At 38.2% G+C, this 18143-nt stretch overlaps 1 long non-coding RNA gene and 1 pseudogene across 1 annotated transcript in view; both read left to right on the plus strand.

The window, feature by feature from the left end:
- The window catches only part of LOC138402649 (uncharacterized), a 305836-nt gene that overhangs the window by 112686 nt on the left and 175007 nt on the right, over nt 1-18143 (plus strand). The window lies entirely within an intron of this gene.
- Nucleotides 1230-5106, plus strand: LOC117984578 (uncharacterized; annotated as a pseudogene).

Raw genomic sequence — 18143 nt, forward strand, 5'->3', positions numbered from 1 at the left:
GGAGTAAAAGGAAATACCTAGAAGTTTTACCCTTAGCACCAAGTTCACGAAAAATGCCCTTACATTTAAAGAGCAAGACTTTCTGGTGTTACTTTAAGGAAAATATTTTAGGTGTGAAACTTTTTTCCACCTGGGAACCTTTGTACAATATTGAAATAGCAAAAAGTACCTTTATTATAAGTTGCGCAAGATTAAATTGGTATAGCTCCTTAGAGATTTATTAAAAGTTCATCGACGAAATTCTGTTTACAAAATTTATTAAGAGTATAATGCTCATAAAAGTTCAGATTTAATTATAATGACTTATCATCACAGATCTTTAACTTACCTTACTTACCTTATGGTAAGTACCTAATAGAATTAATAATTTATCTATTGTGTAGAACAGTCCATAATATATGCAAATATAATAATAATCTATGCAAAATTTTGCGACTTTTATTATTAGTAAGCTTTTTATTAGTAAAACAATAAATACTCACATAACTTTAAATTTTTCAATTTCGGTTCTTTAGTATTAATTTTATACATATTTTAAGACTTTTCGAAGATGGTTTAGCAACCTAAGAACACTGACGTGCAAGATTTTATATTTCGGCAATTAGAGTGTTTTTGTTAGTAATTCTTTCAAATTATTATATAATTTAGATTTATTTTAAACTTAGTTTGATTTTAATTTAGTGTGTAGAGTGTAACGATGAGACTGGCATAATGTCGAATAAAATTTGTTAGAACAAAACCGGTCGCTCTGATTCTACAATGCTGTCTATGCCTTGCTGGGCCAAAGTCAAATCCACTGGAACATGCGCAAACTTGTTAATAAAAAATAGAGCTTTACACTAAAGTTCTACATTGTAAACTGCGCTCAGAGCGTTCTATAGGAATTCCTATAGAATTCTACCGCTTTAACCGGAGCGGTAAAACTTTGTAAGCGATTTATTCGGTTTGAGTTATTGTGTGGAAACGTTTTGTAACAACGGCTACGAAGTATATGCTGTATCCAGCGTAGTTTCCGTATTCGTTCAAATATTCGAAATTGTTACTTTTTTATTTATTGAAAACTAGCTGATGCCCGCGACTTCACACGCGTGGATTTAGATTTTTAAAAATCCCGTGGGAACTCTTTGATTTTCCGGGATGAAAAGATCTACTATTCTACTCGTATATACCTAAAGCTATTTAATGTTTCACTTCGCCTATGTCACTCTCTCAGGTCTTTAACTGTACCGTCGTGACTCGTTACTTCGTCTGTGGTACCGATCTTCGCCTAATTTTAAATAAGTTAAGGTTTCCAATATAAGTTTAAGACAGGCTGCGAATATAAGTACTGAAAACCATAGTATTTTTCAACTATGGCAAGATTCTGCGGATTGTTTGTGGCTAACTTCACATTGTTGGTGACCAGTGCGTTTTTGCCGTGAAGCAAACGACACGTTTTTTTTTGTCTGTGTTTAAACTTTAGTTTTAGCCAATGTTACAGAACAGGTAATGCTAAACTTTTTATTTTATTATCACCTTAATCTAATCCCCTTTCTTATGCCGTTATTATATTCTATCTAATTCACGTTTAGAAGTCGTATTTGAATAAAATGTTATTGAGGGGATAGCGGCGGCCATCTTGTTGCCAAACTTCACCTGCCCCTAGGGCTGTCGCTCTTTTTTGTTTCATAATTTATACTACTATACAATATATTTATTTATAAGTGGTATATTTGTTTATAATCGTGTTCTTGAAAACGAAATTTTCAATATCATAATCCCATATAGATTCGCAAGGGCGAAAAATCATTCGAGAGGTTTCATATTATCTGAGATTTTTTTATTCTATATTTATCTATCTTGAGCAAAGCTTGGTTGCCCACGTCCCTTGGTAATGGGTGATATCACCTAGAATCGGATTTTTAATCGAAACAATTGATTACAGAACTACTCATAATGGCAAATAAAAAAGAGAAAGTGAGTAAACGCAAAAAGCGGCCGTACACTGCTAAACATTCAGAAACTATGATAAACTTAGCGGTGGAAGCATTAAAAAAGAAGACAATGTCGTCATACGATGCAGAAAAAGCCTTTGGCATACCTCGCCGAACTTTATTGGACAAGCTGCATAATAAACACCCTAAGAGACCAGGATGCCCAACAAGACTTACCGATCAGGAGGAAGATGAAACAATAAAAGTTTTAATTGCAGCCGCCGATTATGGCAGTCCTTTGACTCTTTTGGATTTGAGAATTGTCGTATACAGGTGATGTTTGAAATATTTTGTATCAAGAGATTTATTGAATTAAGGCATCTACTACATTATTCATTTCTATTAGTATTGGAAAATAATGATAGTTGGGTTGAGAGTAATATATTTTACATTTTCAGATATTTGGAGGGCAATGGACGACTTTCAATTTTTAATAACAAATTACCTGGAAAGAAGTGGGCATACTCTTTATAAAAAGAAACAAACCTAAATTAACCCACAGAGTGATCCAAAACATAAAAAGGAGCCGAGCAGAAAAAAGTCCCGATGAAATGAGAGATTACTTCACAAATTTAAAATCATCACTAGAAGGCGTCCCTAGTGAAAATATTTTAAATTACGATGAGACAAACTTGACAGATAATCCTGGGGTCCAAAAATGTTTGTTCAGAAGAGGAATTAAGTACCCCGAAAGGGTGTTAAACTATACGAAGGGGGCTATATCTATAATGTTTGCAATAACTGCAGCAGGAGAATGTCTTCCTCCATACGTTGTGTATAAGGCGGAACATTTATATACACAATGGACACTTAATGGACCTAAAGGAACCAGATTCAACCGTTCTAAATCGGGATGGTTTGACAGCCATTTATTCGAAGATTGGTTTGAAAGTATGATTTTACCATGGGCTCAAAATAAACCTGGTAAGAAAGTTTTGATTGGTGATAACCTAGCGTCCCACATAAACGTCAAAATTGTAAAATATTGTGAACAAAATGATATATGTTTCATATTTTACCCCCAAATTCAACACATTTAACCCAACCCTTGGATGTATGCTATTTTGGTCCCTTAAAAAAACTATGGAGGGAAATTCTATTAAACTACAAAATAAAAAACCCGAGAGAAGCAACAATTCACAAGGGACATTTTCCAAATCTACTCAAACAACTAGTGGAAAAACTTAACGAAAAAAATCATAACATAATCAGTGGATTTAAAAGCACTGGCATTGTGCCATTCAACCCCGACAAAGTAATTAGTAAAATGGCAGGTTCAAACCAACAAACGATGACATATACTATTGACAATGCATTATTAGACTGGCTGAAGGAGACTCGCAGTGCAGATCCTAATAAAAAAGTACGAAACAAGAAATTAGATGTGCCACCGGGCAAATCGGTTTGCGAAAAAGATTTTAAAGATTTAACAACTCAACAAAAATTAGTAAAAACAGGAAAAAGAAATAAAAGGCAAAAAGAAAAAAAACTTAAAACTGTGCAGGTAAATTCTGACTCATTGCTGCAGCCATTGCTAATGCAAAAAAATCCTGAAAGCCTCAAAAACTTGTGTATCAGGAGTGTCAATACTTACTTACTTCCATATAAGCAAAATGCTGAGGTATCCTTGTCGCAAGAATCAAATGTTAAATATTTGGGTGAACTTTCAAGGAATGATAAAGAAAATATGCCATTCATTGACATAATCCCAGACTGCCTACTTCAATATAAGCAAAATGCTGAGGCATCCTCGTCGCAAGAATCAAATGTTAAATATTTGGGTGAAATTTCAAGGAATGATAAAGAAAATATGCCATTTATTGACGTAATCCCAGACTGCCTTAAAACAAACCAAACAAAAATTATTATAACCTCTGATGTCATTATCGAAGCTGGGCCGTCTCAGAAAATACTGCAGAATAAGAAAGGAAACAGGAATTTGAAAAAGAAAGGGGTTACAACAATCACACGGTCTGCCTTACACATGAAACTAGTCCCAATTAAAAAGAGACAAAGAGTAGTAGCTGAACAAAGAAAAGTCCTAAAAGAAATAACACAAGAAACAGAAGAAGAGGAAGAAGAAATGACAGATACTGTTGAAAAGGAACCAAATGATGAAATTAAAGAAAGAAAAAGTCGAGAAACTACTAAAGCAAAAAAGAAGATGCAAAAGCACACATCTGTGAAACGAAGAAAGAAGAGATCTAGTAGTCAATCTAGCTTAACAACTGACATTGAAATGAAAATAGATGATACGGATGATTCAGAATATGAAACAATGGACGATTTCATCGCGACCTGCCAAAAAGAAGAACAAGAAAACATAGAACCATCAATACACTACGGAATTTCTGACATTGAATACTTCACAGAAAGTGATAATAAATTAAAAACAGACTCCTGGATTTTAGCTCAATTTGTTACAAAAAAGAGTGTGAAGCACTTCGTAGGAAAAGTAATATCAATAAAAAATAACATTCCTGAGGTCAAATTTCTGAGAAAAAAGAAGGAATCGAAAGTTAACCGAGGATCAGTTTTTACTTACCCTACAGTTGATGATATTTGGCCTATGAAGCATTTAGATGATATTATTTTAGTACTGCCTGAGCCAAAAATTTGTCGACGAGGTCAAATCATATTTAATATCGACTTGAGTAATTACAACGTACAATAGTTATTTTACTTATACTATTTTCATGAAAATGAATGCCTCATTATATTATTTTTAGTTCTTATGTCTTTGACTGACCTGATTATTAGTAATTGTTGAGTTTATATTTTAAGAATTGTAAGTCAAATATTGTACCTTGATTCTGTTTTTTTTTTGATAACTGTTTTTTGTTACTATACTATTAAGCTAGAAGCAACTGATTACTAAATATTTGTATTTTTATGTCTATGCTTGACCGAGTCTGATTTAATGTCTAAGAATAATAAATAATACTATTATGAATAAGAATTTGAAGATCATTACGAGGCAAATTTTTTAACATTCCCTTTGTTTTTGATAACATTTAATCTACCATTTAGCTTCAAAATAAGGATTAAATTATAATATGAGCTTTTATGTCGAACTGACCTAGTTGAGTCTGATTTTATTATTTATTATAAAAAAATGGAAATATTGTTTTTACGACTTTTTTGATTAAATATTTTAGGCGCCTACAATAAAAATATTTAAAATTAAAAAAAACCTTTTTGCTCAAGCCATCACCCCTCTTTATTTTGCAGTGAGGTAAGTTAACATGATTTTTGGCAGCCCTATCAGCGTTATAACTAAAGTATGCAACTGACTTCAGAACGCTACTTATCTTCGCCTACTATACATTTTTTTCAAAAACCTAGTCTATAATGCTTTAGTAAGGTTTATATTCGACTGTGACATTTTAAATTGCTTAGACTTGTTGTACTATGACGTTTTTCATACAATTGTTTAATAATTGATGCTATGGCGTGATGTAGGCGAAGTTAGGCAAACACACCCATACTTCGCCTAATCACTTTGTGATCGAATTTTCCACCTTACTTCACTTGTTTTAAGACAGATTTTTGTCCTGTACAATAGCTTTGGTCCGAAAAAGTACTTTTATCATTCAGTGTTGCCAAATAACTTTCTAGTTTTAGCGCCAACTTCAAAATTATGTCAAAACCCAGGCGAAGTTACGAGTCACGACGGTACCCATGCAAAAAATCACATCGATCCGTTGCTCTGTTGCGACGTGATTGAAGGACAAACCAACAAACCGACAAACCAACAAACGAACACACTTTCACATTTAAAATATGGGTACTGATAGGTACTGATGTTGCAGTAATTCAGCTATTGTGAGGTAAAAATCTGAAAGGTATTAATTACCTTCCAACGCGTCAAACAAAACTTAAGTCGTCATTAACATTGGTATCTCGTGAATAACACTCAAATTAATTAATTGGAAAGTATAATAATAATAATATGTTGACACATTTTTTAGGGTTCCGTACCTCAAAAGGAAAAACGGAACCCTTATAGGATCACTTTGTTGTCTGTCTGTCTGTCTGTCTGTCTGTCTGTCTGTCTGTCTGTCTGTCTGTCTGTCTGTCTGTCTGTCCGTCTGTCTGTCAAGAAACCTACAGGGTACTTCCCGTTGACCTAGAATCATGAAATTTGGCAGGTAGGTAGATCTTATATCTGACATTTGGGGAAAAATCTGAAAACCGTGAATTTAGGGTTAGATCACACAAAAACAATTAAATTGTGGTCATGAACTAATAATTAGTATTTTCAACTTTCGAAGTGAGTGACTGTATCAAGTGAGGTATCATATGAAAGGTCTTCACCTGTACATTCTAAAACAGATTTTTATTTATTTTTATGCATCATAGTTTTTGAATTATCGTGCAAATGTCGAAAAAATACGACTGTAGTACGGAACCCTCATTGCGCGAGCCTGACTCGCACTTGGCCGGTTTTTTTATTGATGTAAGTAACTACGCCCGACTATAATAATGTATCTAAGTAAATAGGTACTAAACGTATAAAAATGTGAGACTACCGTATTCGTATCAAAATTTGTATGTAATTTTTCAGAACGCTTATGATTTATTTCATCTTTTCAGTAGTTTTAAAGTGATATTTGTCAGGACAAACAATTTCTGCTTTAACGATTTTATATGGATAAACTTACGCAAAATGCAAACAAGGAACTGTCAACTCTCAGGTAAGTTATCGTGATATACAGCTTAACTTTGTGCATATTTCGCCTTTATCCATAAAAGTTTTATGAAGGATTTATGAAATAAACGTCGAATTATGTCGCTGCGTTGTGCCAGAGCATAGTCAGGCGTTAACGTCATGTCATTGATAAAAAGCTTTAACATGTTTTTATGCGCTGGTTGGCAGGCTACACAATATAATGAGAAGGTTTCCAGGCAACGTTCGAGAATTTTTTTATAGATGGCGCTGAATATATTACCACTACTAAAGACGAAAAATAATACCTATATATATATCGATGAGTTGAATGCGAAATTAATTAATTACTTCTATTTTATAGTTCTCAGATTTTGTGGGGAAGAAACGTAAGGAAAATTCCAGTGCACGCTAGCTCTATTTATATAGGTCATTGATTGACACGATATAAACATTAAAGCATGGATCATATAGATATCGGTATTATTTTTCCTCTTTCGTGGCGACCTATGCGAAATATTCAAGAGACATCTATGAAAATTTTATTGAAGCTGTCCCTGAAACTTCCTCATTGGACGAGAATTTTTCATGATGTAGGTACGGACACTTTTAAATTAGTAGGTCGAAATGAGTGGTTGGTGAGAGCGGTGATAGTTGGTGAGAGCGGGGATAGGTTAGGACGTCCGCCTCTTATGCGGGAGGTCGGGAGTTCGATCCCGGGCACGCATCTCTAACTTTTCGGAGTAATGTGATTTAAGCAATTAAATATCACTTGCTTTATTGGTGAAGGAAAAAATCGTAAACAAACCTGCATAATATTCTCAAAGGTACGTGAAGTCTATCAACCTGCACTTGGCCAGCGTGGTAGACTATGGCCAAACCCCTTCTCATTCTGTGGGGAGACCCGTGCTCTGTAGTGAGCCGGTGATGGGTTGATTATGATGATGATGATAATGATGAGTGGCTGGAGTGGGGGCTCCACACATTCACTTTACCATCTCTTATGGGGTCTTGGGAAGAAGACAGATTGGTTTTCTCAGACTTTCGATTGATGACGACGGCGACGATATTAAAAATTTTAGAGCCTCAATAGCTCAACCGGTAAAGGAGTGGACTGAAAACCGAAAGGTCGCCGGTTCAAACCCCGCCCGTTACACTATTGTCGTACCTACTCCTAGCACAAGCCTGACGCTTAGTTGGAGAGGAAAGGGGAATATTAGTCATTTAACATGGTTAATATTCTTTTAAAACAAAACAAAAAAAATTATAAACCCGGCGAGCTTTAACCTTTGGACCACTCTAGTACCACGATCCACTGACCCATCGATGCCAAAACTCAGTAGTTTTAACAAGTATCTTTGCCAGTCACAAACAAATTAGGTTAAGTTGGTACACTAATGTTGCCATAAAGTTAGAGCTAAGATCTTTCTGCTCCAGTTACCAGAATCGGCCGATAAACTTACAGTTTTAGCACAGCTTAGCGCTGGTTTAGCGCAATCGCAGTTTAATTTTGTTTTGTATTGAAAAGTTGCTAATATCGTAAACTATCATGTACTTACTTTTAGATTTATCATGAGCACGTTTCAAGCTGAGGATGAGTTATTTTTAATTAATTCCGAATTCCAAGAATGCCCCAAGCATCGATATAAATGACAAGATAATACATGGTCAAGCAAACAAAATTTATCACGGTTTAGAAACCAAATAAATCAGCGCCACCTCTTAGATATTAATGAACGACCTGTTTGAAATCCAGACGCCACTGAGGTTGCATTGGTGCAGAAGCATCAATGAGCCGGTGCCATTTTGTTTGTTCAATAACCCTGTCCATACGAATTCCATATAAGTCAATGGCCACTAGATATTTTAATTTACTTTCTTCTAGAAGGTTGATCAAACTAATTGTTTATATATAGTTAAACTATATTTTTCACATTAAATAGAAGATTTACATATTTGTTACGATATGTCGATGGGATGAATTATATTTAAAAACTAGACTAAAACCCTAGCTAACTGGCGTTTTAGTAGACTTGCAAAACATGGTCGCAATTAGACCGTAGCACGGGAACGATCAAATTTGTCGGAACAAGACTGATGGCTTCCCTAACGATTCATCATACTTGCGACGCTCCAACCGTTCGGCTGTAACTTGCAGCTCATTAATTATTTATTGTGGTTGAAAAAATCTGACCTAATCTTTACAGAAAAATCTTAAAAAACATTTAAAAAACCTGACCCAGTTTAATTATTTCAATAGCCTCGTGCCTTCGATCACTAAGCAACACCATCACAGCCGCCATGTCTTTATCTAGACTCAATTTATCTAGTCTGTTATATTTTCTGTCCACACGGACTATTTTTTTTTCAGGAACTCTACTATGCTTCACAGTTTGTAATCTTTCAGTTCAACGAACATAAGTTCAACTTTAAAAAAATACACTCGAGCGATGACCTAGAGAAAATTGCCATGTAAATAAAAAAACTTTAGATCCTTGTAATTTTTTAAGCATTCAGGTAATTACGTTATTATGCCACGAATCCTCAGTTTACTAGATTTACATATAAGTCCCGTAAATTGCTAATGCACGTGGCCGCCATTTTAGTGACGTCAGCACTACAGTGAGGCAAGGCTACTTGGCGCGTGGCGAAAATCGGAACTAACGTTGCCGCCAAGTGTCCCCTTTGTTCTTGTTTGAATATTCTAAGCCTTTGTTCTCCAACAGCGCCCCCCTGTCAATGTCATTCAAGTGCCAAGAGAGCCTTGGCGCACTGTAGACTGAAGTTTCGAGCTGATGATATATTTTTATTTCGGCTGACGTCATAATGACGTCATTTCGATGTTAATGAGACATGCGCATATTCCAGCGCAATAGCGATTAGCGGGACTTATACTTACTCGTAGAAGAGCAAAACTACGGATGCGGAAATCTTCTGGGATCCGGGAGTCGGCCGCATTACAATGCCAAGAAAACTCTTACATCATAGTATAAATAATGGACAGAAGTCACAATGCTCAGCAATGAGAAATTTAATGCAGAGAGAGAAAGAGAGGTAGTGTGAAAGAGAGAGAGAGAGAGTGCAACTGCACTAGTCTGTCTTGGAATTAAAAATAAGACGGAATAGTCCATTTGGTCTAGTCCATCTTATTTTTAATTCCGACTCTTGTTCCTATAACATACTCATAAGTCGTTAGGTAAGGGTTGGATTCAAGAAGTGCAATAACATTAATTCATATTCCAACTACCTGGCGTTTCAGCGGACTTGCATAAAATATGGCCGCCATTACGTTCCGTTGCGCGCGGATGAACCAATTTGCCGGAACGTAAACAAGACTGATGGGTTCTTTAACGATTCATCATACTTGCAGTGCTCAGGTTATTAATGAATATCTACTGTGATAATATTAATATACTCTTTTCCTTTTTTATTTACCTAAACAATAGCTTTTATTCCGTCGTGTCTTCTTCTTGTGGCTTTGTTAACTTTGGACCAAGTATAACCTTAATCATGAAGGTATGAATATTGGCTTATGTAACTTACTATGCTTTTGGTGATCAAAGTTTAATAATAACCGAAATGTAACTTTAACCACTTGATATGCAACTGGCCGTTAGTCATAATATTGATTTCTTCTATCTTTTAATTTCGTTTCATTAACATTCTTACTTTTAACGATATGCAAAAAAAAAAAACATTTTATGCCACGTAAAAGCATTTTTTAATCTCGAAAAATTACCAAAAATGAAGTCTTAATCGGTATTATAAGAACTCTTATTTTTACGTTAGTGAGTGGTTAATTAGTATTATTCTTACTGGAGTTTCATTTGCTCTTTTATGTAAATTTACGCGCAAAAGTCCGGCAAAAGTTTACAAAATCACGGAAGGTTGTAGAAGCGTCGTTGAGTTTGCGCTAAATGTGATGTTATGATTGCACAGAGAAAATTTTCAGTCTCAAAGTAAGGAAGCAAGTTTTTTTCTGAGAGTATGATTATTAATCAACTCTTGAAGAAAAAACTTGCCAACTTTACTTACACTTTGGAATGATCCTTATAGAGAGAGAGCCAGAGAGCTTACCTACTACTACCAAAGTATCATTATTCTTTACACACTTGAAATTTGTTATTCGGATTGAGAGTTTAAAGAAAGGGGGTCATGATACTCATCATTTTGACAACTTTTAATATGAAGCTTTTTAGGGTCCGTACCTCAAAAGGAAAAACGGAACCCTTATAGAATCACTTTGTTGTCTGTCTGTCAAGAAACCTACAGGGTACTTCCAGTTGACCTAGAATCATGAAATATGGCAGGTAGGTAGGTCTTATAGCTGACATTACGGAAAAAATCTGAAAACCGTGAATTTGTGGTTACATAAGACAAAAAAAATTAAATTATGGTCATGAACTAATAATTAGTATTTTCAATATTTGAAGTAAGATAACTATATCAAGTGGGGTATCATATGAAAGGTCTTCACCGGTGCATTCTAAAACAGATTTTTATTTATTTTTATGTACCATAGTTTTTGAATTATCCTGCAAAATGTCGAAACAATACGACTGTAGTACGGAACCCTCATTGCGCGAGCCTGACTCGCACTTGGCCGGTTTTTTTATTATGGTGATTTACTAGAGTGGTACCTATTGAAATTTTTGTGCGGAATAGCTTTGCACACTTTCTAGAGTGATATTGTTTGTATAGATTATGGAGTAGTTAGGTAATTTTTTTCATTATTTAAGGGTTTTTTTCATAAAAATAGTTTATTTTGTTGAGTCCAAAAGGGGTTTCGCTTTTGGATCAGAACCTCCCATTCGGATGACCTTTTACGACTCTTCTGATGTAGCAGTATTGATCACGGAGTTTTAAAAATGAGAGGTCTGCTGTTCTGTAATGTACTTAACACTTTTTTGTTTTTATATATTAGTAAAAATAATAATAACAAATTGATCAAAGGGTAGGTAACCACATTATCAATCATCATCATCATTCAGTTATCATGAAACGTGGGCTCTAAAATAAAAATCTGTAGGGTACGGCATTGTGAATGAAAATAGTAATACGTCATTATACCCATAATATTATAAATGCGAAAGTGAGTTTGTTTGTCGGTGTATTTGTTTGTTGGTTTGTTAGTTTGTCCTTTAATCACCTTGCAACGGATCAACGTGATTTTTAGCATGGGTAAGACCTGGAGAGTGAGCTAGGCTACTTTTTATCCCGGAAAATCAAATTTCCAACGGGATTTAAAACCTAAATCCACGCGTACGAAGTCGCAGGCATCAGCTAGTATGCTATACAGTAGACTAAGTATCAAACCTGCCATGTCTACGAGCTGTGCTACGAGCGTCATATTATAGCCGCAAATAAAGTTCACTGATTTGGAACATTTTAGGCTGAGATCTATACAGCTTATACTGTCTTGTGTTATGTGAATAAAAGTTATTTCAGAGTAGTCACATATGTACGCTACGCATTTCGTACGTGCTTAGACGCACTTATAAACTCGAATATGCGCGGGCCGTTTCTTTGCCGGAATCTATATTGCTATTGACAACTGCACTGGTGCGTGTGTTCGATTCTAAAAGTGCGAAATGTTCGCCAAGCGATTTAGCGTTCCGGTACGATGCCGTGTAGAAACCAAAGGGGTATGGGTTTAATAAAAACTGCCATACCCCTTCCAGGTTAGCCCGCTATCATCTTAGACTGCATCATCACTTACCACCAGGTGAGATTGCAGTCAGGGGCTAACTTGTATCTGAATAAAAAAAAAAAAAAATGTAGCGTGCGTTTAAGGGCGTAGTGCATACCTATGCCAAAAGGACCTTAATACGCGCAGAAAAAACGGTAGCCTGAAACCGCTCTAAGTACCTACCATTTTAATACAATGGGTGCCTATATCTTCTTTTTTTATTCAGATACAAGCTAGCCCTTGATCGCAATCTCACTGGTGGTAAGCGATGATGGTAGCGGGCTAACCTGGGAGGGGTGTGGCAGTTTGTATCCGGAACGCTAAATCGCTTGGCGGCATGGCTTTGCCAGTTAGGGTGGTAACGGCCGAAGCCTCCTACCAGACCAGACCAGAAATTTAGAAATTATAAAATTCCAAACCCCTGCCAGGAATCGAACCCGGGACCTCCCACTAATAAGACCACAGTTGTTACCACTGCGCCAGGGAGGTCGTCAAATCATATGCAGGAATGTGGCAATTCCATTCCTGCATATAGGCAATGGTACCATTTCGCATTCCGTAGTGCGCAGGTTACGTGTCTGTTGAATATTTCAGGCGGAAATATGGCTATTATGGTATTTATCTTAATTTTATGGCGACTTTTATGGTAGCTGTTTATCTTATCGCGCATTGAAGGTGTGCTGCGGTCTGGTTATAAAAGATAACATTGAATGGTAAAAGTGGGGAATCGGTACAATTTTGTTTGTAGGACTGGGTATAGGGTAGATAGTAAATTATGTACAGTACGCGGCCGAAAGTAATGTACATCGGCTTTTAGAATGTCATTTCGGCTTTGTAGAGCGTTGTCTCTGTCACTCATACCTATATGATGTTTTGTCGGTCTCTAGTGGTCTACAAATTTGCTATTTCCTTCTAAAAGTCAATGTACATTACTCATCGGCCGCGTACTGTACCTCCTCAACCCATCGCCGGCCCACTACTGAACATGGGTCTTTTCCCAGACTGAGAAAGTTTAGGGCTATAGTCCACCACACAAACACCACACACACAACAACACCGAATACCGATACCGAATTCTTAAGGTTCCGTAGTAAACAAGGAACCCTTATAAGTTTCGCCATGTCCGTCCGTCTGTCCATCCGTCTTTCCGTCCTCGGTTAATCTCAGAGACTATTAGTGCTAGAAATCTGTAATTTGGCGTGGGTATAAATATTAATCACGCCGAAAAAGTGGTGAAATAAAATTGTAATAAATATTTTTTTTAGGGTAGCTCCCCTACGTGTAAAGTGGGGATGGCTAAGTTGTGATACGGAACCCTACACTGCGCGTGGCCCGCCACGCCCTTGGTCGGTTTTTATTCTAAATTGGCCCAATAAGCTCAGTGGCTATCTATACTAATATTATAAAGAGGTAAAGTTTATGTTTGTAGGGGGTAATCTCTGGAACTACTGAACCGATTTTGATAATTCTTTCACCAGTAGAAAGCTACATTGTTCCTGAGTGAAATAAGTTATATTTTATTTTCAAAAAAATAGAGTTCCCTACGAAAACTGTACCTATGTAATAAGCTACAATGAGTTGGCGAATCACCCCACGATAAGGGCAATAAGCGAAAGGAGAAAACTAATTATACGAGATCCATAAAATACTTATTATACTAATCTATTGTATTACAGCCTCGTGACCGAAAGCCAAGGACGCAATGACGACATAAACAATAAGATAGCTGTTACACCCTATACATAGCTGTAAAGTGAACGGATACAAAACGGCTTATAAAACCGATTTTATGACCCCTGTCTTCTTTCCTAGACCTTTTATCGAAATGAAGTTACCAGAGTGTACTTTACAAAACTAGTCACATAATATTGGCTACATTTGAGTTATCTGTGAATGAATGAATTTATTTATTTGTCCTCATTACTTTTCCATACAGATTTTCTTTTAATTTCGGATAAAGACAGTATGCGAAAGCAGAAAATTAATTAAGTACAAGATCCATAAAATACTTATTACACTAATCTATTGTATTACAGCTTCTTAACCGAAAGCCAAGGACGCAATGACGACGTAAACAATAAGATAGCTGTAACACCCTGTACATAGCTCGTACAGTAAACGGATACAAAACGGCTTATAAACTGATTTTATGGCCCCTGTCTTCTTTCCTAGACCTTTTATCGAAATGAGGTTTCGACCTACTTTATAGAACTAGTCACTGGCTACTAAATAGTGCTTGAGCTATCTATCTATGAATTAATTAATTTATTTATTTCTTTGTTCTCATTACCAATTTTTCTCAACTCTTCTCTCAGAATCTCAACTCCAATCAACGAGCCACCAAAAAAATAATAGAATAAATCCTTTTTTTAAACTTATAGACTATTTTATTGCTTGGCTGCAAAGCGATGATGCAGCCCATAGATAACGAAATATTTTCTATCTCTATGCTAGGCATCTTCTGGTTAATCTTGGGCTGCATCATCATGTCTATAAATTTTAAAAAAACTACCTTAGATTCTCTTACCGTCGTCGATTTTAACTGAGGCTCTGAGCCAATGCGCCTTTAATCGATTCATCATACATCTTATTAGTACTAGAGCGAGAAAAGTACGTCTACCTAAGCCTTGTAATAACCCACTCATCGCATAAAGCCGCGTCGCTCCGGCGACGATCAATCATCTCTCGATAGATCTCGAGAACCACTCCACTGGTATCGGTATTTTAAACAATTTTCTCGAGATGTACACACTTTTGAATTTTCATACATTTTTATAATAAGAAATTCGTTTTAAGATGTCGTTGGCTCAAGTTTTATTTTGATGCATTTTAAATGAGAGTACTTTAAGAAAAGTAATATGTAATTAATTGCATTGACTTAATTACTTCGTATGGACAGGGTTTGGGGTGGTTGATGGTGGTGTAGGAAGACCAAGATGTTCCCCCAATATTCAGAAGCCAGGCTCCAGCACTCAATCGGTTTAATTAGCACTATTAAAACTATTACAGACGTACTTGCTAATTTAAAATTACGTGCATGCGTTTTCGCGCGCTAGACAGACGTGGACACAGGGACGGTATTGGAAGCCACTAGGCAGGCCCTCGGCCGCAGCGCGCCGCGGCTCGGGGCTGCGGCGCGGTGCGGCGGGGGCAGGCGCAAGTCGCCTGACCGGTTCCCCGATCAGCTGGCACGCGTGTGTGCGTTGCGTCAATGGCTGATAATATGCACACAGATGCCGCGCGGCAAAACTAATATTAGGTATCTAAATTATCTTATTAAATATGTACAATTGATTTTTATTTATGTGTAATGTAGCCCACATATCACCCTCCTCCAGAGACCGTCAAGGGCGATAGAAGTCTGTAAATTTTACTTGACGGCCGGAGCGAGTGGCTTTGGGAGCTACATCGGGTAGGTATGTAGGTGTGCTTGCGGGCGGAGAGGCCGGTGTAGGTAGATTGTTAGGAGTTGTTACCTTATTTCCCGACTGTTTTTCGTCCGCTTGTATATATACCGGCTTGAGTCGGTCGATAGAAACGGTGGTGATTTTACCTTTTATGAGAAGGGTGAATGCTTTATTTCCTCGTTCTACGACCTTGTGTGGACCCGTATAGGCTGGCTGAAGAGGGCAACGCGAAGCGTCTTCACGAACGAAGACGTATTCGGCAGTCGCCAGATCTTTAAAAATAAATACCTTTTGTTTGTTGTGGCGGGAAGCGGGGACTGGCTTGATTCTTTCGGCGAATGATTTAATGCGCGCTGTGAAACTCGTTATATCAGTTGTACAGGGTGTGCTGGAATCGAAAAATTCGCCGGGAAGTCTGAGCGGCTCACCGTACAGCAACTCGGCGGAAGAGGTTTGTAAGTCCTCTTTAAAAGCACTTCGAATGCCGAGCAGAACGAGGGGCAAAACCTCCGTCCAGTTGTGGTCGGCATGGCAGGTGATGGATGCTTTGAGCTGCCTATGGAATCGCTCGATTAGTCCGTTACACGCTGGGTGGTAGGCCGTTGTGCGTTTGTGTTGAAATCCGATGGTTTTGGCGAGGTATTGGAACAGTGCACTGTGAAATTGGGATCCTCGATCTGAAACCACGGTCGTCATTACGCCAAATCTGGATATCCAACCGGAGATTAACGCTTTGGCCACCGTTTCTGCAGTGATATCCGGGATAGGCATCACTTCCGGCCACCGTGTGAAACGATCTATGGCCGTCAAGCAGTACCTATTTCCCTGTGAAATTGGAAGGGGCCCGATGAGGTCGATGTGTACCTGCTGAAAGCGTGCGCGAGGTAGGTCGAAAGTACCTAATGGTGCAGATACATGTCGACTGACTTTAGAACGCTGGCAGGCTAAACAAGTTCGACTCCACTCGCGACAGTCTTTTCTCACTCCGGGCCATACAAACCTTTCGGCTACCAGCTTTGCGGTCGCGGAGGGGCCGGGGTGGCTTAGCGAGTGTAAGCTAGTAAAAACTTGAATACGAAATTCCTTTGTGACGAATGGCCTGGGTGTCGGTGTACTTACATCGCAGTACAAAGGTATACGACTTCCAGAAAAATCCATCTTTTTGAGACGAAGGGAAGAATCGTCCGAGAGAAGATAATGAGCCAACTCTGGATCATTATCTTGAGCCTTTGCCAGATCAGTGAGACAGATTGGAGCGTCCAGTTTTTCGACGCGAGATAAGGTGTCGGCTACGACATTGTCTTTGCCGGAAATATGCCTTATATCGGTCGTGAACTGGGAAATGTAGTCCAACTGTCGGAACTGTCTAGGCGAACAGTTTTGCTTCCTTTCGTGAAAGGCGAAAGTGATTGGTTTGTGGTCTGTGTAGACCGTAAAGTGTCTAGCTTCGACCATGTGCCGGAAGTACTTTATGCCCTCGTAGATCGCGAGAAGTTCGCGATCATACGGTGAGTACTTTTGTTGGCTGGGGCTGAGCTTTCGACTAAAAAATGCCAGAGGTTGCCACACGTTACCTTTCAGCTGCTGTAAAACGGCTCCCATAGCCACGTCCGATGCATCCGTGACCAATGCGAGCGTGGCTTGGTGATCCGGATGGGCAAGTAGGGCTGCCTTGGAGAGGCCTTCTTTAGTTGCCGTGAATGCGGTTATAGCTTCGCCGGTGAGGTCGATGGGTGTGGATCCCTTGACAGCCCCCATGAGAAGAGCGTTAAGAGGCGCTTGTATCTGGGCGGCGTTGGGCATGAATCGCCTATAAAAGTTGGCCATGCCCAGGAAGCGTCGGAGTGCTTTAACGTCCTTGGGTGGGGGGAAGTCGCGTATTGCTTGTATCTTCGTATCCAGTGGTTTGGTTCCGTTCTCCGAAATTTTATAACCTAAGAAGGATACCTCGGGAGCTCCAAATACACACTTAGATACGTTGATTATCATCCCGTAGTCTCGAAGTCTAGCGAACACAATACGTAGATGATTTTCGTGTTCAGCCTCGTCTCTGCTAAAAATAAGAAAATCATCTAAGTAACAGTAGACGAAGTCTAGACCGCGCATCATTTCGTCGACGAACCTTTGGAACGTTTGGCCGGCATTACGAAGGCCAAACGTCATGAAGGGGAATTCGAACATACCGAATGGCGTAGTGATGGCTGTCTTGGGTATGTCTTCCGGGCAGACAGGTATCTGGTTGTAGGCTTTCACGAGATCGATGGTACTGAAAATCCTGCAACCTGCAATATTATGTGCAAAATCGTGAATGTGACGTATTGGGTACCTGTCTGGTATGGTCCGGGCGTTAAGTTGTCGGTAGTCGCCGCAGGGACGCCATCCGTTGTCTTTTTTCGGCGCGAGGT

The sequence above is a fragment of the Maniola hyperantus genome, chromosome 8, assembly GCF_902806685.2.
Source record: "Maniola hyperantus chromosome 8, iAphHyp1.2, whole genome shotgun sequence".
NCBI classification, from domain to species: domain Eukaryota; kingdom Metazoa; phylum Arthropoda; class Insecta; order Lepidoptera; family Nymphalidae; genus Maniola; species Maniola hyperantus.